A 25,029-nucleotide genomic window follows, 5' to 3' on the forward strand; every position below is an offset into this window, starting at 1 on the left:
ACACACACAGACCAGACCAGACCACTGATTTGGCCAGTTCATCGGGCGCTAGCTCAGGTTTCTATTAGAAGAGAGGAGAGAAAAAGCAGGAAACATCTACTGAGGTCAGCAGAGATCTGACCCCTCCCTAGACTCACCTGATAGCCAATCAGCTGGAGTGACACTCCTCGTCAGGCCTTTGCCAGTGGCTAGGGTCCGCATCACTCATGTGTCACTGTGTGCCATTGCTGTCAGCGTGTTCACGTGCCCTGAGGCTCTCCTGTGACAGTCAGTTAATGCGTCGGCTTTGTCCAGAACAGCCCAGTGAAGAGACGCATCCAACCTAACCACGCGTGTCCCATACCCTCACACCTCTCCTCTCAAGAGAGATCTCTCCCTAGAGATATTACTGTACCTTTAACACTATGTTTCTTATGATGTGATCTCAAATTCCATACAGAATACATGCAACAGATTTGGATATTAGACATACATCATTTACTTTATATGCCATAAAAATGTTATGTTGATAAAATGTTAGATTATTAGTTAAATATATATGAATGTACTAATTGATTCTCTTTGACATGTGTATACAGAACATTTGGAGATTCTTGGAGTTCGATAATTATTAATCTGCGGTTGACAGAGAAATAGACTCTTAATGAATGCTTGATAAATGTAAACGACTTAAATATACTGTTGTTGAAAGCGAGTAATTGGATTGTTTAAGGAAGTCATACTGTAGGTTTCAGCTGTGAGTGAGTTTACTCTTCATTAATGTAATTGAGAAAGATAATAGTAATGTGTTCCTGACTCCGTCAGCTGTAACATACGAACACATCAGTGAAGCTATATGATTAGCACATGTTCATCACTCTCCTTCTCACATATTTATCTTCCCTCTTTACACCTAAGGGTGGCACTGTTGCTTTGGCTTTCTGGCTTTCTCGAACGTCCACTCTCTCACTGAGGAAACTAGGCCAGATGGATTTTCAAATTCTAAATATCCCAAATATTCACTCATGCGCCTTCAGTCACTCTGTCAGTTCTAGCCTTTTTTGAAACTTTACACGACATTAGTGTTTGCGAAAAATTTCATCTGAGTTCTGGGGACTAACTCTTGTTAAGGGGAACTATTCACTTTGTTTGAAAGTGTGCCTTCTGTGCTCTGTCCTGTGGCACTTCATTCAGGCCCCTGATTAACTGAGTCAGGTGTACTGCCACTGAGCTGGAACCAAACTGTTTCAGACCGGTGAACCCATAGGTACCAGACTGAGGAACTCTCCTCTGACCCCTGCTCTCACTCTGAGATTATAGCAAAACACTGACGGACAGATAGATAGGTAGATAGATAGATAGATAGATAGATAGATAGATAGATAGATAGATAGATAGATAGATAGACAGACAGATAGATAGATAGATAGATAGATAGATAGATAGATAGATAGATAGATAGATAGATAGATAGATAGATAGATAGATAGATAGATAGATAGATGGATAGACAGATAGACAGATAGATAGATAGATAGATTGATCGATTTGCGTGTGTATGTGTGTGTGTGTGTGTGTGTGGCTGGGTAGGTGGGCGTGCATATGTACCAGTGAGCCAGACACAATCATGTAGCTGCTGTGGTCAGTACTCAGTAGGTGGCAAACATTCCCTTTGGATGAACACAGAGGGTATGAATGTGTCAACCTGTGCGAATTCATTCATTCGAGAGAGAGAGAGAGGGGAGGAGAGAGAGAGAGAGAGAGTGTGTGCGTGTGTGTGCACCCGCGTGTGTGTGTGCATGTGTGCATGTGCGTGTGTGTGCGTGCGTGTGTGTGCGTGTGTTATCTGTGTGCGCGCGTGTGTGTATGTGTGTGTGTGTGTGTGTGTGTATGTGTGCGTGTGTATTATCTGTGTGTGCATGTGTATATCTGGGTGTAAAATATCAGTCGATTCTACGCCCACTCCCTGGATCCTCTCTTGATCCCCAGTGTTCCAGAATCATTCAGTTTTCAGAGTGCAGTCAGACTGTTCAAATTTTCATTTCTATCCCAATTTACAAATCCCTGGACAGGATGTACTGTGCAGTTGACAACAGTGTTTTCTTCCAATACCTCGAAAACACACTTCCGCAGACACGAGAAACGCGCACTGAAACACACCAGAAACCCACAGGTGATGTAGTCATTAAAATATCTTATTTAGGTGCAGCTCAGCAGTTTTTAGAAAAAAGAGATTTCTAACCAGCTTTAGAGAACTGTTCTTCATAACATCCATATTGCATCAGCACAGTCTGACTTTCTCCTTCAGAGAAAAATCATGTCTAGTCAGATCAACTCAGCAAAGTTTTTTTTAGAGGACTATGGTAAAAACTGAAGAAGGATCAGCAGACTTGTCTTAACACATTTTATATTGTTTCAAAATAATTTAAATATTAATTTAAACAATACATCAATATAATTAAACAATATGTGTTTGTCAGTTATTTGCTCTTGAATTATTTGCTCAGCCCCAAGAAACTTCAAGAAAAAGAAAAAGAAAAGAAAAAAAAAAAAGAGAGAGAGAAGAAGAAGAAGAAAAATAAGACAGGTAAGACGACTTCATTCATGCTGAAGTGGAACACAGGGAAACATATAAAATAACCATAACCATAACCATAACCATAACCATACATTAAAGCGGGTTCACACAATGCGCCAAATTCCAAATCCTGTTTGATTACTGCAGCAGGAGAAATCAGAACCTCTCCAGAGACACCCAGGCAAAGCTGACAGTAAAGTGACATATTGATTGAGTTGATAATGTTTATTAAAATTCAATTACATCACACCATTCCCCCTCCCCCAGGCACACACACACACACACACACACTTTTTCTCAAAAAAAGTGAGTAAGCAGAGGAAGAGAACTGTAACCCTGTGTGTTAGAGGGGAAGGGTGAAAACTAGCTGGCGTGGTAGGTATGAATGACCAAGGTCAATTACTAACATGCCCTTGACTTGAGTAACTAAAACGCTCACAATGAGAGCCACGTCCCTGTCTCCAACCAAGTCTGTCAAACCGAACACAACACCATCTACCTCCACACACAGAGAAAGACTCGCAGGCCTGTGAGTCAACAAGCAACACGTTGTGTTGTCTGGTTGCATCACACCCAAAACTGCTCACTTCCAAATGTTTTGCTTTTTTTGGGGGGGGGGGGGGGTATTTCTGAGTGAAGAGAGATTTTTGTCGTTGCTGCTGTCTCTCCTCAGAGCCGTTTCGTTGACTTCACACTCATGTCTGAAAGTTGGTGTCAGCTGTTTGGCTGGTGCTCTGAGTGCGGAGTCTGGCGTCTGAGTCATCTGATGTACAGAATGGGCACAAGCCTCATGCTCTCCTGTATCGCCTCCACTTCACATCTGTGATTAATTCTCTGGCCAAAAACGGTGACTTCCTCTTCCATTAATTTTCTAAGTAACGTGACACCTCTGTAGCGCGGAGGGGTGAACAGGTCGGAAAGTGGCTAAATGCTGAGTTCGTTTTTCCTGTAATAAATCATTAACCATTAGGGACCTGTAGGGGTGCTTAAACGACTTAAACAAATGAACTTGTCTGATTTAATAAGACCTTGAGTTACATCAATATGCTTGATGAGGAAAAAAGATGAAGAGGGGAGGGGGTGGGGGGGGCGAGAGAAGATAGGCATCATTTTCGTCTTGAGCCATATCCATTACCTCCTCGGCGCTCTCAGTTTGGCGGAGAGTCAGTCGGATTCAGTAGCAGGAACTGCGTTAGCCATGGCATACCGCTAAGTGACACTCATGAACCAATGTTAATTGTCTGTAACTTGGGGTCACATTAAGCTCCAGTTTTGCTAATTGCGAACTGCCTTGATTAGGAAAGTCTGATGTGTGTTCCAGTGAAGCTCCCTCTCTGACATATGTGAAGTGTTGCTTTGGGCGCTAATTTGAATGATATGATTGGAGGATGTGTTGACGTTATCTGTGTGGAACAGGGTTTTTTGGTGGTTCCGTGCCACACTGCTGTACTAGCCTCTGAGTGCCTTAGGCAGAATCCTGCTTGTTCGCTCCCGCTGGGGATACAGTGAAATACTGCTAGAGTGTCAGAGCTTGTGTGAGTGTGTGAGTGTGTTTGGGGAATGTGGGAAGGGGGGTGGGTGAAATGGAGGGGGGGGTATACTTCTCCAGTAACCATGGTGATGGCTAGGTGCAGAGGCTCATTAGAGAGTAACACACAGAGATAGGAAGACAGAGAGAGAGGGGGTAGGGAGAGAGAGAGAGAGAGAGAGAGAGAGAGAGAGGGAGAGAGAGAGAGAGAGAGAGAGGACAGCAGAGAGGAAAAGGTAAAAAGAGAAAAAAAAAAGAGGAAGAGAAACATGGAGATGGAAAGGAGAAGAGAAAAACAAATTAAAAGTTTGAAAAACAGGGGGAATGAGTTGGTATGCTGTTAGGCTAAGCAGTGAAGGGAAAAAGTTCACTTCTGAAGAATATAGCCTTCGCACCCTTACAATAGAGTTAGGATTTAATCCTTTTCCTGCCTCTCTGGTCCATGCAGCTTCACAGCCAAGAGCCCAAAGCACAACTCCAACAAGCATTCATGATCCTGTCGTCTCGCCTGTAATCCTCTCTTTCTCTACCACTGAGGCTTCTGCAGGGCATTGCACATCAACAGAGAGAGAGGAGGGAGAGGAGGGAGAGGTCCTGTACGGGGAGAATTTCAGGAGTACTGAACGACGTGTGCGCCTGCGACCACGCTCAGACTGTTACGAACTGGAAAATGACATGACAATAACAAAAGAGATCTGATACTTTCTTTAAAACGGTTTTGGAACAGCTTTCGTTGTTGTTGTTGTTGTTGTTGTTGTTGTTGTTGTTGATGGATTGAATCTGATAGTGATTTTGACTGATGTTAATACATCCACTGTATGCACAGGAAAAAAAAAACACAATTGAATGGATGGGTTTTATTATTTCACTTAGTGATGTTTTAGTTGGTATGAACTGATTCTGCAGGTGCTACAGGTTATAATACAAGGTTATAAAAATGTCTTATTACTGTAAACAGAAGGCAGGAATACTTGAAATGTCTTAGTACTGTAAAAAGAAGCTGGAAACACTTGAAATCAAAAGGAAAAGAGTTTTGTTGTGGGCCCCAAAAGCCTGTAATCAATCACGCACTGCAAGCATTCTTGGAAAAATAATTAAATAGCTTGGGAAAACAAAACTGTTTTCTTCCCTGATTTCAAACTCTGTGAGGTCTGCATGGAGAATGGGAGGAAGGTTAATTAGACACCATTCCCTTTTTATTTTCTCATTCCAGAATCTTCTGCTGCCGTCAGGGTGCGAGCTTAACTGCTTATGATGCACCACAGTGTTGTAACCCTAAATTGGCAGATGGCAACAGGGGATTCATTAATTCAGCTTGCCATCACTGTGGCCACATTGAAACACGGCAGATCCACTTCGAAGGCGGCCGTAGCACCGATACTTATCTGCAATAATTAAACATATAATTGTGATGCCAAGGAGTCTTTTTTTTTTTTTTTTTTTGCTTTTAATTGCTCCTTAGAGGCCACACAAAGCCTGTCACTAAGCAGACAGACAGGTTTAAGTCACTCATTAGCATGTGTGAGTTTGAGATGCCAAAGGCCCGTTCCTTCAAAAGCACCGTTTATCCCTACATTAGCCTTGTACGACAATAAACGTAAATAAATAAATAAAAACACAATGAGATTGAGACCCGAGTCCAAGCCTTATTCCAAAAGCAATGTGGCCTTAAATGAATGCTTGTTTTTTGGCCCCATGCTCACTGTGAAATTGATTTCCACAGAGAGGGAACATTCCATACTTTAAAAGCCCAAATGAGCATTGACAGAACAGGCAGCTCTAAATGTAGCACAAACAGTATTAGGCAGTTTTCACGCTACCGTAGAGTGAGGAAACTTCAGGTATCTCAAAAAAAAAGAAAAAAAAAGAAAGAAAGAAAGAAAGAAAGAAAGAAAGAAAGAAAGAAAGAAAGAAAAAAAAAAACTTTAGACCATAAAAATGCTTATATTTGTTCCGGCAAATATTTAAAGCAAAAAAAACAAAACAAAAAAAAGGTAGGAGAATTTGTTTTGGATATTGCACTTTTTTTTTTTTTTTTGCTGTTTTGCTTTCTCTTTAACATTGCTGTCTGAAAAAGCAGACATGCCTATTTGAAAATTCAGTACTTCGACGGACTCCTCCATGCGTTTTTTTTGAAGTTTTGCTCTTCATACGTGATACACACAGTGACATGTGACGGAGCTGTCTGCAAACTCTGTGCGATGTCAAATTAATTTGTCTTTGCATCTCGGACATGATCCATGCACAAAGAGTCGTTCTGGAAGGAGGTGGCGTGTATGTGTGTATAGTTAGACAGAGCTCACTGACTGATATCCTACACTGACACATTGAGATTATAAATTATGTAGGCCAAAAATGCCAAAGAATCCATCCTAAGAATCAATTAGCGCATAGCAATGAATATTAAATGGTAGTGCCACACCTGTGTTAGATCAGTGTGGGCTATTAGCACAAGCTAATCCTTCAATGCTGTAGCACTGGTTGTAATGGAATAGTGCTCTACTGAGAGTTTTCTGTTTCAGTCTCCGAAAATACAAGCCTTGACATCAGTCTTTAAATAAAGAACCCAAAGCTGTCTCTAATCACGACTGCATTACCAAACTCAACAGCGCTGTAAACACATCTAGTACATGAAAGAATGTGAGAAAAAGAACATTACCCTATGAAATGTCACATGCACTTTTGTGATTACATACCTGCAAGCAAAACAAATTACCATAACATTGCCAATATCAACCTACATTCAGCAAGAAATACAATGTTGGATTTGCACAGACAATAAAGTAGCATAACCCCCTTCCCCTTTATATATTGTGCTAAGTCGAGAGAAAGACAAAGAGAAAATTAGCTGTTCTGCTACATGTTGGTTGTGTTTGAAATATAAAAATGACTGTTATAAAGGAGAGAAGAGGTACAGATCTCACATGGTGCTTCTCAAAATAACATAGAAAGTAATGCTTGTGTTTGTAGTCGCTATACACACACGTTTTTTAATGAGAACAACCACTTTAGTTTCTCTGCTGAAACCCTCGAACAGCTTAACCGTACCTTGGCAGCAAAAGCACGCCACACGTAGTCATTAAAGTGTATGGGAAATTTCACTGGCCTATTGATAGTTTCATATGCAGTACTGTCGGTGACTGAAGTAGCATTGTGTTTTAAATCCCTATTAAAGAAGAGGGATCAGTGCAGCTTGGACAGGTTTTCCACAGCCTTCCTGTGAAATGGAAGTAGGAGACGGCGACAAAAAAGGGAAACTCTCAACATTGCTTCAATTCTCATCATTACGACCTGAATACGAGACAGTTCTGTTCTTGCCAGGAATTTAAATTAGCCTACAACCAACTTTTATGCCTTGGAAAATTAGATGATTAAAGTCTACAGAAAGGCTAGTGACAGTGTTAGGAGGATGGGGAAATGAAATAGGCCTAAAACAGAGAGAGAAAGAGAGCAGGAGTGAGAGAGAGAGAGAGAGAGAGAGAGAGAGAGAGAGAGGGAGAGAGAGAGAGAGAGAGAGAGAGAGAGAGAATGTTCAGCTTCACTTCACACCAGTCTCCTGAAAGCCAGGAGCATAATCTCACAGAGTCCATTCTCTGTAGGGAAATAATCTCTATACTAGGGAACTCTGCTCTGATGGAGACCTGAAGGAAGTCTTTATTCTCCACCTCATGCTAAGAACATTCATTCATTTGTGCGGTGGTTTATTCGTTTGTTCTAGAAAAGTCACAAAGATGTCTTTCTTTCTTTCTTTCTTTCTTTCTTTCTTTTTAATGACTGGGAAAATACCTGTAACTACTTTGTTACAACACATGTTTGCATGGTTTGCTGTTTGCAGTGAAATGCATAACCAGCAAAATTATTATTTAACCAGGTACAACACACATTTCACTCATAACAAATGATTCACTCAATGGACTGAATATATTTAGACTGAATGAATATTCATGCTCTATAAACATTATTAAAGCCATTAATTTGTGCTGATCCTCTCTTTGCTGTAAGCCTGGTAATACGTCCATGGGGAGAAACAAGCTCCCAACACAGCTATGCTAAGCTGAGGGCTCTGAGACCCGCTGGCATTCAGCAAGTTCTCTGCTTCCTACATGTCTATTCTGTGGTTTCTTTTTGGAACAGGACTCTTCGATGTAGAACCAGACTGACAACTCTAGGTTTGGATTCATCAGTGTGATCTGGCCCAAGTTCAGCAGGAGTTCTGGTAGATCTCATTTTTGGATCCTACGAGCACGTTTTTTTTTTTTCCCCTTTTTTCTTTTTTTCCTGTCAGTCGTTCCAGCCTCGTGCTTCTCTCAAACGAAAGGCTGAAGTTTGAACATCTGTCTTTTCCTCCTAGGAATCATGGCTCTGCAGCAGCTGTGCTATTCCATCTCTAACAGAAACAGACACCTGTGCTTAAAATAACCCGAACATTAATCAGACACCATCCTCTTCACTCAATATGGGCTCTTAAAAAGCTTATGAATTTAATGAGAGAACTGTTACTTTTAACACTTTGGATTACCGAAGTAACACTGGAGCATACACGCTTTAGAATAAAAGACAATCAGTAGTAAGACCTCAGTGCGCTCAGTGGGTTTTTTCTTTTTTCTTTAATTTTTAATCAAGGAAAGAAGAAACACAGGTAGGAGGGGGAAAATGGACTGCCAATAATTTGTGCTATAATACGCAGTAAAACAATGCAGTGTGCTTGAGTAATGTTACAAAGAGAAAAAAAAAGCACCTGCAGAATACATTGGTTTGTAAATGTTAATGGTTTATTGGAAGCGTAACTATTATTACAAAAATGTTAGAGTAGCAGCGGGGATGCCATGAGTTTGTCCTTTCTCTTCTGAATGTCATTGTGTATTTGGCTCTGGAAGGCACAAAGAACCTGTGGCACTGAGCAGCAGGGACTTTTTAATGGAGTCTGCCTCTTCAGTCACCCTAGATCTTCTGGTCCCCCCCCCCCCCCCCCCCCCAAACTATTTCTACGAGAGGTTTGACGTCAAATCACATGAACACAGTTGGTTAGCCACAAGTTGTTCTGCTGGTCGTGACAAAGAGGCTAATTCAATGCAATGAGATATGGCTCCAGCACTGGGAATTCCAGGGCATCTCTGGCTTAAAGGAAACTGAGTACATGTACGGCTTGTCATGCTCCGTCCCCCCAGCGTGATTAAGAATTCAAGTGTGCATATCATTAATGGATTGTTCTGACAAAAGATGGTTCATATGCATGCGATTTGCCGAGGTCACCTTTACAAACCTCTTGGAGTTATTGCTTGGGGTCAAATGTCACTTGCAACTGTCTGCTGAAGCGTCAGCCGGGAGGGCAAATTATTCAATTTATGTTTGGAAGAGGTTGGCGATATGACTTTAAAAAACATGCCTTTGCTTTTAGTGTAATGTGTAGGCGCAGACCTCCTAGGCCCTGGCAAATGAGCAGCGTTGAAAGCACATCTTGACAAGTGGCTTGAAGGAAGAGCTTTCCACAGCAGTGTACACTACAGTTCACACCGTACTACTCAAAGGCACACCTGCCTCTGTGTATCTGCGTAGATGCTGTCCTATCGCAATACATGTGATCGACATGCACAATAATGTTTCAACGTAAATATGAAAAAAGCTGCAAAATAATTGGATGAGATGATCTATGGCTTCAGAATCACTCAAAAGACTTGTCAGATAGCTGAAATATAAGAGACATGTCATTTGGCGTGGCATTAATGTAGACATTGAAACCTTTTCATCTGGAAGTGGACTATACCCCCCCCCCCCAAAAAAGGGGGGGGGGGTTAGTTGCCATTATTGTGGGTATTTTTATATATGTGGTAATATGTGAAACTGCGAGGAAGCATTTGAGAGCATTACTTTAATTTCTTAAACGAATCTGTATTTCTCTATATTCGTCTGTACTCCAACTCGTCTCAAATCCCAGGACTCTGAGGTTTAGCAAATCTCTGTAAACTGGATTTTTGATCTCTGATTGTGGTCTTCTGCACAGTAAGACATAAAACCCTCAGTCTCCCCCTCAGGAGAGGCATGCCATTCAGTATCTTCAGTCCGACATGCTACTGCAAATGAGGATTCTGACATTTCCCTGACAGCCATAAGAATGCTCTCTTTAACACCATATATGTTTTATTTATAGACTGTGAAATCTACAAGTTCGATTCTGCTTTTGAAGCTTATATTACTGCGTCCGACTCTAATCCCCATTGCCTTGCTTTGGTTAGCGGAACTGGATGTTCTTCCCCCCCCAGTGTTCGTGTCTTTTCATTTTCTTTAACATGTTCACAAACAGGTGATTTATAAACTGAAGCCAGTATCTGATGAAGTTAATCTTTACTCTTGTAATCTGAATGGATGAGAGAGGCCGGTGTTTTCAGTTTAACTTACAGCTTCACCTTCTTACCTATTACTTGGGCATGGTTTTATTTTCCTGGACCACTCTAACGCAGAAATAGGGCTAATCACATTGATAAAGTATTCCTAAGATTCTTCCAGACGTTTTATACGTTCATAACTAATGGTCTTTGCCACCTTAATTGAAGGGATGCCTTGGCAGCTAAATTTAAATCCCCTCCAATTTCCACACAAGTTCATCATCATTACGCTCTCATTCCTCACAACATGTTTACTGGTGATTAAAACATTAAGAATTCAATATGTGTTTCGAAATTCCCCTGTGCTTCACGAGGTACAACTCATTACTTTGTTCATGTTTTAATTCAGACATTTGCATAGGTGGCAAAGCAGAATGGAAGAGCGTTCATTAAGAGCTAGCTTGTCTGGTTCAGCGTTCTGGGTACTATACATGTGTGCCTGTAAGTGGATGTCAGAACTCGGACTGATTTGGCTGTTAATGAATAATATTTATATGGAGGTGCCACCAGGACTATTTTTTACCTATAAAACAAAAGGAGCGTATTTCATTAGCTGGAGTGTGATTAGGGGGGTGTTTGATTAACAGTGATTAACAATGCAATCAGTCAGGAAATCAGAAGCCAAATTACAACTTGGAGACTGTTGTTTCGCTACAAAAAAGAAAAAAAAATGAAGGCAAAACAGCAAGAAACAAAGAAAGGAGGACAGACATAAACTCCAGCTCAGCACTGAAACGTCTTATCTGAATGGAAACGACAACAAGAACAACAAGAACAAAGCTATTAACTGTACGTGTCAGAATGACATGATCATGATCCGAGTTGGTAATTTTAACCCTGGCATTTGTCTGGCATTTGTCAAAGAAAAAAAAAAATCTATTAAAAATCTTTCAGGCCATACAATATCCAGCACCACACCGGCATATTGTCATATTTCAGATTCTACTGGTGGCGAGTGATGGCTGGAAGACCAGAGGTCACAGTGAATTGCATGATGGAGATGGCTGTCCTCCTAGGAGTGTTATGAAAAAGTAATGGTATTTTAGCCCATAATTCATACAGTAAGTACGGAGAACTTGGAACAGGATTTGAAGTGCTAATTGAACTTGAACAATGTGCAATTTGTGATATGAATAAGCAATGCCTCCCTCCTCCCCCTTAGCTTTCCTCTCTGACTCTTTCAAACATGGAACCATCACGCTGTGAATTTGCAATTATTAAGTATTACAGAGCTTTCTCCTCTAAACCCCTCCCCATTGCCACAATTCAAACTTGTTACCACAACCTCTGTAATCTAAATTATGATCTTTCAATCATTTTTGGATTACTGCATGGTATACTGGAGGGCTTTTTCACTCGGCGGGTGAAACAGTGATGAGGATCTTCGAAGGTTACCATTTGACCCAGGGTGAGGGATAATCTGTGTGGATTTTTTAGGTGTCTGGACAGCCTGTCCACATAGATAAGGGATGGAAGGAACCAGGACCACAGGTAGGAACCCTCCAGTTGGAGCAGGTTCTCCCAGGGAGGCGAGATTGCATAGCCGAGGTGGAGAGCGGCAGGCAAAAAAGGAGATCCAGTTCCTTTAATCAGTGTCATGTCTGTCCAAAAAAGAACCGGAAGACTGTTTGACTACCACCTCCCTTCCCTCCCCTCAAGACTTCACCTCTTTTGTGATGAATCAGAGGAAGGCCCTGGTGTTTTTATTCTTATTGTCCTTTCCACTCTCAAGTCGTGTCATTCAGAGAGGAGTTGGTGCTCTGTTGTTATCAGAAAATTAGAAATGGAGGCTTGTGTGGGAGCCGCAGATAAAGCGTGCCAAGGCTCTGACAAGCATAACGTCACGTCCACATGAATAGAAAAAAAAAAAAAAAAAAGGAAGAGGCTGAAAAAAAAAGAAAAAAACACGCACGTCGACAGCACACACTTTCAGCCGTTATATTATGGCCATCTACAGTGTACTTGTATACTAGAGTACCCCGTTTCTTGTATGCTCTGAGTTCAGTGTTAGTGGGTATGACCTGAGGAATCTGAAGAAGAACAACATTATAACAAAACTGATAAGAAGGTACGATGCACTATCACGAAGGACCATAATTTGATTTTAAATTCAATGCTGTAACAAAGGCACCATCTGTTCCTCTTGTACTCACGGCAAAGGTTTTTTTTTTCTTTTCTTTTTTTTCTTTTTTTATGACAGACTTAGAGAAAGAAAAGAAAAGAACATGAATGGATGAAAATAAGAGCAGAAACTGAAAGAGACTTTTTTGCTCCTCTGAGTAAAGGATGTTCCTGTGTACAGGTGTGCTCCCTGGGATAATTAAACAATGAACATAATTAAGCTATTAATACATGTTTAGCGTCATTCATAAAAAGATGGGGCAGGCCCTGTGGCCAGTTACTCTGAAGAGGAAGAAATCTCAGTAATATTGAAAGAAAGAAGACTATTGGGGTATGTTTGACATAGCTGTTTTTCTTTTCTCTCCTTTACTTTCTTTTTTTATTTAAAAGACCTCCAGTTTCATATGTTTCTCGAGAAACAGCCACTTCATTTGAGCTAAAGAAACGAGAAGTACATAACTTTGAATCAGCCAAGATCAAAAGTATTCATTTAAGATGTGAGCAGGCAGTTTCATCGATAACAAACGGTCCGTAGACAGTTTCACAGAGGGAGAAGGATGCTATGGTTGGTTTGCAGTGCATAAAACTCTTTGTTGACCTAAACATGCACGCTCTCCATTTGCTAGTAGAGCGATGAAAAGAACACAGACTGTGGTCTACTTGAAAAAAAAAAAAAACTCATACAGGAAGAGAGGTTCACCCTGCTCTCAAGAAGGGCATGTGTGCATCTGTGATATATGTCAAAGGAAACTGACTAACCCTGAGAACCCGTTCACCACAGTGAAGGATTCTGGTAGTTCCATTATGGTATGGTTTGCATTTTGTACTGGCATGATTTAGGTCCACTGACCACCTTAGAGTGTGAGGGAAATGTAAATACATACAAACCATTCCCAGTGATTTCCTTCAACCTTCAGTAGAAAACATACAGCATCTGTCCTGATAGGATAGGAGTGGTCTTTTCCAGCAGGACAAAGTCCTCATCCACGGGGCATGAAAGATTACCAAACTAATGGTTAGTGAACATGATAATGATGACAGTCATATGACACGCCCATGTTACTCAACATGTCTCAACCCAGCTGAATATATTTATGGGAGATTTTGTCCACTTCCATCAGCAGCCCACTAAAAGGAGTAACTCTCCTGGAGGAAGGGCGCCACATCCCCTTCAGTAAAGTTCTAGCCACTGGCAGAATCAGTGCCAAGGCACACTGTGGTTGTTCTGGTGGCAGATGCTGGTCCAGTCACCCTTAATGTTGGTGTTCCCCTCAGTTTGGCTCTTACCCATTGCTCCTGTTATTGACACCACTTTGTAAGTAAGTACTGAGTGTCTCTCATCATGAAAACCATGTGTATTATTATATATGCAGATGTTATAATGTGTGTCATAAGATGTGATGTATCATAAAGCTTTGTATCTGCATAACATGCACTCTTACCTACATATCTCACAAGCACGCGTTCTGTCTCATAACTATGCTAATATGGACATGAGCATCATAGGATTTTTTTTGGCAAAGCTTTGGTACAAGGATCGTGTTTTAGCCACTAACATATAAGTAATATGTATTAGTGCCCAGTAAGGAATGCATTCAGTTTAATTCATCATTCGGTGAGCCTGTTTTCCTGCCACTGAATAATTCATTTACTATACAGAGATGTTTAACTATAAATATCTAGCTAACACATGATCTTTCATATATATCTGTGGTTAACACATGTTCCCGATAGTAGAGTATTACCTATTTTTAGTACAGTTTCTTGGAACACGGACATACAGCACAGAGGTATGGCACAACAATTTTCTCTTTTGCTATTATATACTGATTTCATCATGTAATTGTGTAAAATATGCAGGTCATAATATATTTTTACTGAGGCACAAAATCAAATCATTCAGAGATATTTGTCTATCATCTGTAATTTGTAGAGGAGATGACATTCTTTAATGAGATGTGGATATTCGGTGGTAATTGCATCTGTGTTTGACAGAACAATTTATTTTTCTTTGACTCTTAATTATTAATGCCCCCTTTAAGAAAAAAAAAATTGGAAGTTCCATTTAACAAGGAAATATGAATGTGTACACAAAGAAAAGAGGCTATTAATCCTTCACTTTTCAAATCATTTGAACTAACAATGGAAAGAGATGTCGAACTGACAATGTGGACAGACATTCATTTATTGAATTTAGCATCCCAGGACACCGAAAAGCATTCAAAATATGTTTGACCACCAAACACTAAACACAGCCTCTCATGAAAGAGGTCCCAGTTCCCCCAACTGTAATAAAATGCTATGGAAATAGCAGAGAGACTCACCCCAGCCCAACGAATAAAATTTACCTGCAAGTGCACTCCAGAACTTATCAGTGCTGTACCTTTGAGTGCACTGTCACTGCCAAGTGACATGAACGTACTGACATTCCTCCTTCGTTTTTCCTCTCCTCAGAAAACGCTGCGCTGGGTGGTTCAGTTCTAGAAGCTTATGGTCTCCTCACCGGAGCCTAATGTAAACCCCCCACCCCACCCCCAAAAGAGCGGTGCTGAATTTTAACACACATCCAAAGGCTCTCTAATGAGACCCAGGGCTCATTCTGACACCTCTCCTGACTGGCTGTGCACATCTAAGGCCTGTCTCTTTTACCACTTTATTTATTTATTCATTTTCATTTGTCACTCCTGCTCTGCCAGGTGTCTGTGGTGCAGTGCCATGTTTGAGAAAAGAGTAAAGCCTTATTAAGCCCTGCAGGCTTTGGGGGAGATTCACTCAGAGTATCACTGGAGAAGAGAGAAAAAAAAAAATAGTTGAGGAAAAAAAATGACTATGTGACTGAACACTCACCTAGGGAACTCTCACACTTGCAAAACTTAAAACCCAGATTAACCCCACTTACAGGACCATCACAATACAATATCACACCATACTACAAGATACTACCCCCATTGAAATAAAAGTTGTTTCTTTTATTATTTTTTTAAACCCCTGGATTAGACTGAAGTTGTATGACGGACTAGGGGGGTGAATGAACAGCGCTTTCCCCTCCTGCAATATGCACAGCTGGTGCCCTTGAGCAAGGCACCTAACCCCCAACTGCTCCCTGGGCACTGCGGCTGCCCACTGCTCCGGGTGTGTGTGGGCTCACGGCCCCTAGTGTGTGTGCTTGTGTGTTCACCGCTACCTTGGATGGGTTGAATGCAGAGGTCAAATTTCCCCATTGTGTGGAATAATGAAGGAAACTTAAACTTATTTATTTGTTACACTTTGTTTTACAAAGTTAGGAAAGCAATATTTAAGTCAAGCCTGGTGTTGCCTTACACATAAAAGAATGATCCCAGTCTCTTCCACACAGTGAGGCATACAGCTTATTAATTAAACACTGGTATAAGTTCGGTACTCGGTATCAATCAATACCCGAAGCCCAGGTTTTGGTATCGGTATCGGGACTGAAAAAGGCAGATTGGTGCATCCCTACTGATGAACCTGATTTTTTGCATTCACATGTTCATATACTCACATTCCCCTTCTCAGGGGCGTAGCATGGAATGTGTCGTGATATTCCGACACCACTGACAGTGAGACCAGGGACTGACATTCACTGGAAGGACATTTATTTTCCACCATGAGGAGGTTTGATATGTGGTGCCCTTAACTGGAGAGTCTCTTGAGACTGACATAACTTGTTGAAACAGGACCAGCGTAAATGTCGCATGAAAGTAGGAAAAAAGGTAAGTGTGTGTCTGTTTATATGGGTCCTCTCAGCCTTAAATGGAGAGGAACAATCAGGTACATGATCAACTGAAATATCATCTCCTGTCCATTTCTCAGTTCTCATGTCGGGCACAAGGCCACTATGACAAAAGTCTAGACTGTGCATCGGCAGTTAGTCAGTTCAATGCCCTCAGCATTGAATAATGTTTTTTTTTTCTGTATTAATGAGGGGTCCTACTAATTGCAACACTGCACCACACTGTACCACACTACACCACACTGCACCACACTATACCACACTGCACCACACTATACCACACTGTACCACACTACACCACACTGTACCACACTGAACCACACTGTACCACACTGAACCACACTGTACCACACTGCACCACACTGTACCACACTACACCACACTACACCACACTGTACCACACCACACCACACTACACCACACTGTACCACACTGTACCACACTGAACCACACTGTACCACACTGCACCACACTGTACCACACTACACCACACTACACCACACTGTACCACACCACACCACACTACACCACACTGTACCACACTGTACCACACTGTACCACACTACACCACACTGTACCACACTGAACCACACTGTACCACACTACACCACACTGTACCACACTGAACCACACTACACCACACTGTACCACACCACACCACACTACACGATACTTCACCACACTGTACCACACTACACGACACTGTACCACACTGCACCACACTATACCACGCTGTACCACACTACACCACACTGTACCACACTGAACCACACTATACCTCACTGTACCACACTGTACCACACTGAACCACAGTGTACCACACTACACCACACTACACCACACTTTACCACACTGAACCACACTATACCACACTGTACCACACTGTACCACACTTTACCACACTGAACCACACTGTACCACACTGAACCACACTACACCACACTACACCACACTGTACCACACTACACCACACTGTACCACACTGCACCACACTGTACCACACCGTACCACACTGAACCACACTACACCACACTAGACCACACTGTACCACACTACACCACACTGTACCACACTGTACCACACTACACCACACTGTACCACACTATTCCACACTACACCACACTGTACCACACTGTACCACACTGCACCACACTACACCACACTGTACCACACTATACCACACTGAACCACACTACACCACACTACACCACACTGTACAACACTATACCACACTGAACCACACTGTACCACACTGAGCCACACTGTACCACACTACACCACACTGTACCACACTGTACCACACTACACCACACTGTACCACACTACACCACACTGTACCACACTGTACCACACTACACCACACTGTACCACACTATTCCACACTGTACCATACTGAACCATACTGAACCACACTACACCACACTGTAGCACACTGTATCACACTGAACCACACTATACCACACTACACCACACTGTACCACACTACACCACACTACACCACACTGTACCACACTGTACCACACTGAACCACGCTACACCACACTGTACCACACCACACCACACTGTACCACACTACATCACACTGTAGCACACTGTACCACACTGTACAACACTACACCACACTGTACCACACTATATCACACTGTACCACACTGTACCACACTATACCACACTACACCACACTGTACCACACTACACCACACTACACCACACTGTACCACACTGTACCACACTGAACCACGCTACACCACACTGTACCACACCACACCACACTGTACCACACTGTACCACACTGTACAACACTACACCACACTACACCACACTATACCACACTACACCACACTGTACCACACTGTACAACACTACACCACACTGTACCACACTATATCACACTATACCACACTGTACCACACTACACCACACTGTACCACACTGTACCACACTACACCACACTGTACCACACTGTACCACACTATACCACACTATACCACACTGTACCACACTGCACCACACTATACCACACTACACCACACTGTACCACACTACACCACACTACACCACACTATACCACACTACACCACACTGTACCACACTGTACAACACTACACCACACTGTACCACACTATATCACACTATACCACACTGTACCACACTACACCACACTGTACCACACTGCACCACACTACATCACACTGTACCACACTGTACCACACTATACCACACTATACCACACTGTACCACACTGCACCACACTATACCACACTACACCACACTGTACCACACTGTACAACACTACACCACACTGTACCACACTATATCACACTATACCACACTGTACCACACTACACCACACTGTACCACACTGCACCACACTGTACCACACTACACGACACTGTACCACACTACATCACACTATACCACACTGTACCACACTACACCACACTGTACCACACTATACCACACTATACCACACTGTACCACACTGCACCACACTATACCACACTACACCACACTGTACCACACTGTACAACACTACACCACACTGTACCACACTATATCACACTATACCACACTGCACCACACTATACCACACTACACCACACTGTACCACACTGTACAACACTACACCACACTGTACCACACTACATCACACTATACCACACTGTACCACACTACACCACACTGCACCACACTATACCACACTGCACCACACTACACCACACTACATCACACTATACCACACTGTACCACACTACACCATACTGTACCACACTATACCATACTCCTTCTCTGCGCTGCCATACACTCTCACTGAAGAAAAATAATACTAACAATGATGTGAATAAAGAAGATAAATCAGAAGAAGATGAAAACTAACCATTAGCATTGAGTTCCTGCACTTTGTCGACTATAGTTTATTTATATTGTAGCTTAATTCACGGTTCACAGGTAACTTCTTTTCTTTTTGTGAAAACCATATTATAACACATATTCCATATGCAAAGGCTTATAAAAATTAAATTAAAGAAAAACAAGCAATCTCTACCCTCCAGTGACAGCCAATTGGTGATTCCCAACGTACCCAAGCTTGCAAAAAAACAGGGCAAAAAAGATCTGCGAAGGCTGAGAAAACCCAAACTAAACGGAGAAAAAAGGCAACTCAATCGAATGATGTGAAATTAGCCGATATCATGCCTTGGTTTTTATTTGTTGCTCATCAGTGTTCATATTAGGAAATAAGATCAAAAAGCATTAAAACTTAAAACTTAAAACTTAAACTTAAAAGTATTTCAAAACAGTTTGTATCCCATGTTCTGTGATGAAGAATTTGTGAAATTTATGTGATTTTCTTCACTGAATTCTGAATAATGAATGTTCTGAATGTTCATTTAGAAAAGTTGCCATTGTTAACTGTTGAATTCATGACGTTATAGAAGTTCAGGTAACAATAAGAATATTATAAACAATAAAGAAGGATTGTGAATGTTTGTAATAGTTACTTTTTAGTTCTAGTGTAAACAAAGAGAGAAAGTTTTCCTGAGTGTTTTTTGAACATGAAAAGATGTTAATGTCTTTGAGGTGAAAAAAAAAATAAAATTAATAAAAACAAAAACAGACAACGGTCGTGTACTGTATTGTACTATATAGAAACAACTGATCTAGTATTTTTGTGGTATCATGTGGTATACTGTAGTATTATGTGGTGCAACATGGTACAGTGTGGTACAGTGTGGAGTAGTGTGGTACAGTGTGGTGTAGTGTAGTAAAGTGTGGTATAGTGTGGTACAGTGTGGTATAGTGTGGTACAGTGTGGTACAGTGTGGTATAGTGTGGTGCAGTGTGGTACAGTGTGGTGTAGTGTGGTACAGTGTGGTATAGTGTGGTACAGTGTGGTATAGTGTGGTACAGTGTGGTACAGTGTGGTATAGTGTGGTGCAGTGTGGTACAGTGTGGTGTAGTGTGGTACAGTGTGGTATAGTGTGGTACAGTGTGGTACAGTGTGGTATAGTGTGGTGCAGTGTGGTACAGTGTGGTGTAGTGTGGTACAGTGTGGTATAGTGTGGTGTATTGTGGTACAGTGTGGTGCAATGTGGCAATTAGTAGGACCCTTAATGAGATGGAGAGAGAGAGAGAGAGCCTCCAATGTCATATCACAAGTGTGACATTATAACATTTGTGGCATTATCACACTAGTCAAAAAAGAAAAAAAAAAAAAAAACAGTTTTTCAAACATTTTATCCAACAAAATTTGCAGAAATGAAAAAGGTGCTGTGCTTAGAGCGCTGAACTACCTCCAACAAATCATATCAACACAGTCCCCCCCCCCCCCCCCCCGCACAATAAGGATCTCCAGCAGGTAATACTATTATTCTACGGTTTACATTGATTTTTTTATACCATAAATATGAATACACAGAATGTGTGCACCCACTAACTCACCCACACAAATACACACACACACACAGAATAGTTTTACAGGTATTTGTAAGAAGCTCTAGGTCTCTGGCCTCTATTGATGTCTGTGTTTGTAACCGTGGCTACAACATGCTCCTTGTCAGCCTCACTTATAGCCTATTTCTTCAAACCTAGTGTTTACTTTCATTCATCAAGCCCCAGGGGCCCGTGAGTCAGACCAAACCCCCTCTGCGATATGAATGAGAGAATCAGTCTCCCGGCATGCGTTGAATAAACAAGTTCACCAAGCGCTCACCTGCTCCCTGTCACTCCATATCAACATAAACAAATGCATACCATGGCTGTCAACAGACAAGCACAAGATACAAATCATTTTTTAAAACATCTATTGAAAATGGCACGACCTAAACTTTCTTAATTCCCCTTTTGGTATCATGCATACTGTGAGTAAACCTGATTTACATCACAGGAGACTCTTAAATGATTAATTGTGATAATAATTAATCAGAAGTTCATTCCTAAGTTTAACAGCTTCTAAGAACTTATCTCCTGAATACATTACAAGTCTGTGTAGCGTGTGGTGTCGCATTTACAGACAAAACTGGTGGTCACAAGGCACAAACGCTGACTTTAAATTTGCTTTCATTCCGTTCTTCTTTTTTTTTTTTTTTAACTGGAGGCATGAGTTGATAAGGGACTAGAGGAGAAAATGGTTCCAAGCTGTGTCGGTCAGAAATTGTTGGAGATCTATCAGGGTGATCCCGTGCCAATTACGTGTGGATAAGAGGGGTCAGGGTGGTGGAAAAGAATATCTAGATATGGGGCAGTCCCCCAGAGAAATGTTTAGAGAGCGGCAGCCGGGCCGTTTGAGAGTGCGCTTTTTCCCCCACACGTTACCAAAGCACAAAGCAATGAATCCACCATTATCAAAATCCATTCACAGGTTTATTGATTTCATGCACATTTCATGTGTGATTTTGCTCTCACTTTGCTGTTGAGAAAATGTTGATCTCCTAATGTTTTTTGTTTGTTTGTTTTGGGGGGGGGGGTTTTGGGAGGGCTTTATTTGCCCTTTCTACACCCTCCTCCAAGCATGAAAAGCCACCCCCCACCCACACACACACACACACACACACACACACACACTCACTTTTCTTTTTCAGATGACTCTCATCTGAGCGCTGTCTGGAGAGAGCTAAGAGACTGCATGTGCAGCGTGTTAATTCCCAAATGGCAGAGTCCTCGTTTCCCATGTATGAACCCATCAGGGAGGTACGGAGAGAGAGAGAGAGAGAGAGAAGTAAAAAGTTCCCCCCTCTACTTTTTTTTCCAATTTCAGCCTAATGAAAAAATGTCTGAGGGGAAATGGGCGCTTTATGTTTGAGGAGAGCTGAGAGGACACAGAAGTGTCTGCTCACTTCGTTTTTAAACACTCAGGCAAGTTGCCATGAGAACCAGAGAGAACTCAATCAGAACCACGTTGTGGATGTCTTCTCAAGCTAATGAAAAGCACTTAAGAGAACACAATTATGATTGATTTCATGCTGTACTTGCTTAACGTTGGATGAGCTATAAATGCACCCAGAAATTGATATTTTCAGCAATCGTAGTGTTCTTCATGTTATCCTGAGAGCTAATCGAAGGAGGGCTGCAGCTGGGGGAGTAGGTACATTTTGAACTTCATGTCAATATGTTTCTTTCTCACTGTGTCTTAAACATGTCATATGCCAGGAACTGCCAACCTATTCTACAAACATTTGCCCACACACATATGTACACACACACACACACACAGGCATGCATACATACATGCACAGTACCTTGTGCAACACTGCAAAGGCCAATTACCCAAGCCTCCTCTCAGCTCACAGCGAGCATCTAATACCTGTGTAATCCAAATTCAAATCTCCCTCCAAACTGCTCAGAATCAGAACCATGAAAGGTTGTAACTTCACATTGTGTTCTCTCAATAGGATTCCTCCTCTCTTTGTACTGTCAGTATGATGTAGATTACTTTATACATACATATCACAAACACATCACAAATCCATCAGTAGTTTTGTTCTGTTATTCTCCACCATAAACTGAAGCAATTTATGACGCTACTATATACTGTGTTAAACTGTGTTACACTAACACAGATTAACATAGATGTCTAATTAAAAAGAACAAATTATTTGCTAATATATAAATAAGATATAAACTGTCTTTATTCTTTGCATGCATTCCATTACCCTAGACACAGGTAGATGTTTAGTTCTTTTTTTGTTTTTGTCAGTGACTGAGTATGGCTGCTAAAATTCTAAATTATTTTAGATTACAAGAATAAATCTGTTCTGAAGCAGGCTTCATTTTCAGGGTGCATTGCATTCTCTGTGGCTGACTGAAGTTCCCACAAACTAATATTAACCATTGCTTTAGTTGCACTGTGAATGTTACAACTGATTATTTTCACTTAATGTGAAGATTTCATTATTCAAAATCTAAAAATGTGAACAATAATAGATTTAACAGAAATGCATCAGTTGCATTGTGTCGAGTGTCATTTCTCTTAATCATTCATGTTTATCATAATTCAAAAGAATGTTATGTGACACTTGAAGCTGTTTAACCATCTGCAGTAACTGCTCTCTTGAGTTGTGAATAATTCAGCAAATTTCTGTTTGTGTTTGTGACTAGTCTGTTGATGATTTATACGGGGCTTCTAAGATGTTATTTGAAAGTTATACTCAAGTTTCACCCAACCCTTTTAAAACCCCTACATTGAACTGGACAACGTACATGGTTTACCCAGTTAAACTGTCTGCGTACACTACACTGATAGGGACAAACCCTGGCTGGTGATAGCACAGTAAATCAAAGGAGCTATAAGAGTGCTGTAGTTTTTTACTGAAAAAATGGGCAATCTTTAAAGAATAAATGACATAAAATTCCAAGAGTTTGATCGAAAAAAGCTGTGTTTGGTAACAGACAATTGTCAAAATGAAGGTTATAATGAGGTCTTATGACAAGTGAGATGACCCTCCCAGGATGAAAAGAATAATAATCACAAGCAAGTTATAAACTGAAGTGAAAATGATGTAACTAAAAATTTTTGAAAAAGAAAGAAAGAAAGAAAGAAAGAAAGAAAGAAAGAAAGAAAGAAAGAAAGAAATATGAAGACTTGAATCAAACTGGTTCAAAGACATGTTGAATGTGCTCAATGTTGGTTTTCATGAGTCAGAAAGCTGCTCTATGTTCCTTGTTTGTTACATGTAAAATTATATTAAATCTCTGTTTAGATCAACAAAAGTTAGAGACTGAAGCAGTCTCCCAATTCACTCTGTGTGTATGTGTGTCTTTTTTGTTTGTTTGTTTTTTAACTGTTGGTAAGCCTTAGCATTTTTTCAGTGGGACTTGGGTCTGTTCTGAGACATCATTTCATATCAATAATATCTGCACATGAATATTCTTACCTTTGCTTCACAGCAAAGAGAGCGGTTTCTTTACGGAGAGACTGTATGCTTGAAATAGACTGAAAATAATATGCCTTCATTTTAGTTTGGTCAAGGTGTTTAAGACATTCACTGACTTCACTTACTGAAGGTACAGAGTGTCCTCCTCAGTTGAATTTCGCTTTTTTTTCTTATGGAACAGAAGCCAAAAGGCTGAGCTTAAATACTCTACAAATGGCTCCAAAAGTAGGCAAGCTGCAGAAAAACAAAACACTGACACACACACACAGCTCTCTGTTCTTGACAAATATATTTTGCTTTGAGAAAAAAAAAAAAATGACTCATATTGGTAACCTTCTGGCCCTTCTGCTTTTTTCCCGCTCTTCCTGTACTGCACAGAATCATATAATTCAAGAAACGCCATTATCAAAATTATTCTTTCTCTACAGCTTTCTTGCCCTCCCCCCTTCTCCCCCCTTTTTTTTCTAGCCCACATCCTCTCAACTGGACACATCTAGTAGTAAAAATTGGCTAGCTACTTCATACTTAATATCAAAGATTTGTGAGTGAGACACACAGGTGCCTGTCAAGCTGCCAGTGACAGAAGTAACTTTTAAGACTGCGCGTACAGTTGGAGCCAAGGCAGGTCGAGAGCTCGGCTCATATAATTAGATAGGAGCTTTGCAAAGCGACGTGGAGAGCATAACGGTGCAATTTGCATGGAGTGAGAGAAAAATAATTACTGTCAGCCAGATCAAATTTCTGACTTTGAACATTAGAGGGACATGTCAGTCCGACGCTTTACGTAGCCCATGTTTGATGAATGACTCAGAAAAAAA

Source organism: Chanos chanos, chromosome 14 (assembly GCF_902362185.1).
Source record: "Chanos chanos chromosome 14, fChaCha1.1, whole genome shotgun sequence".
In the NCBI taxonomy this organism is placed as follows: Eukaryota; Metazoa; Chordata; class Actinopteri; order Gonorynchiformes; family Chanidae; genus Chanos; species Chanos chanos.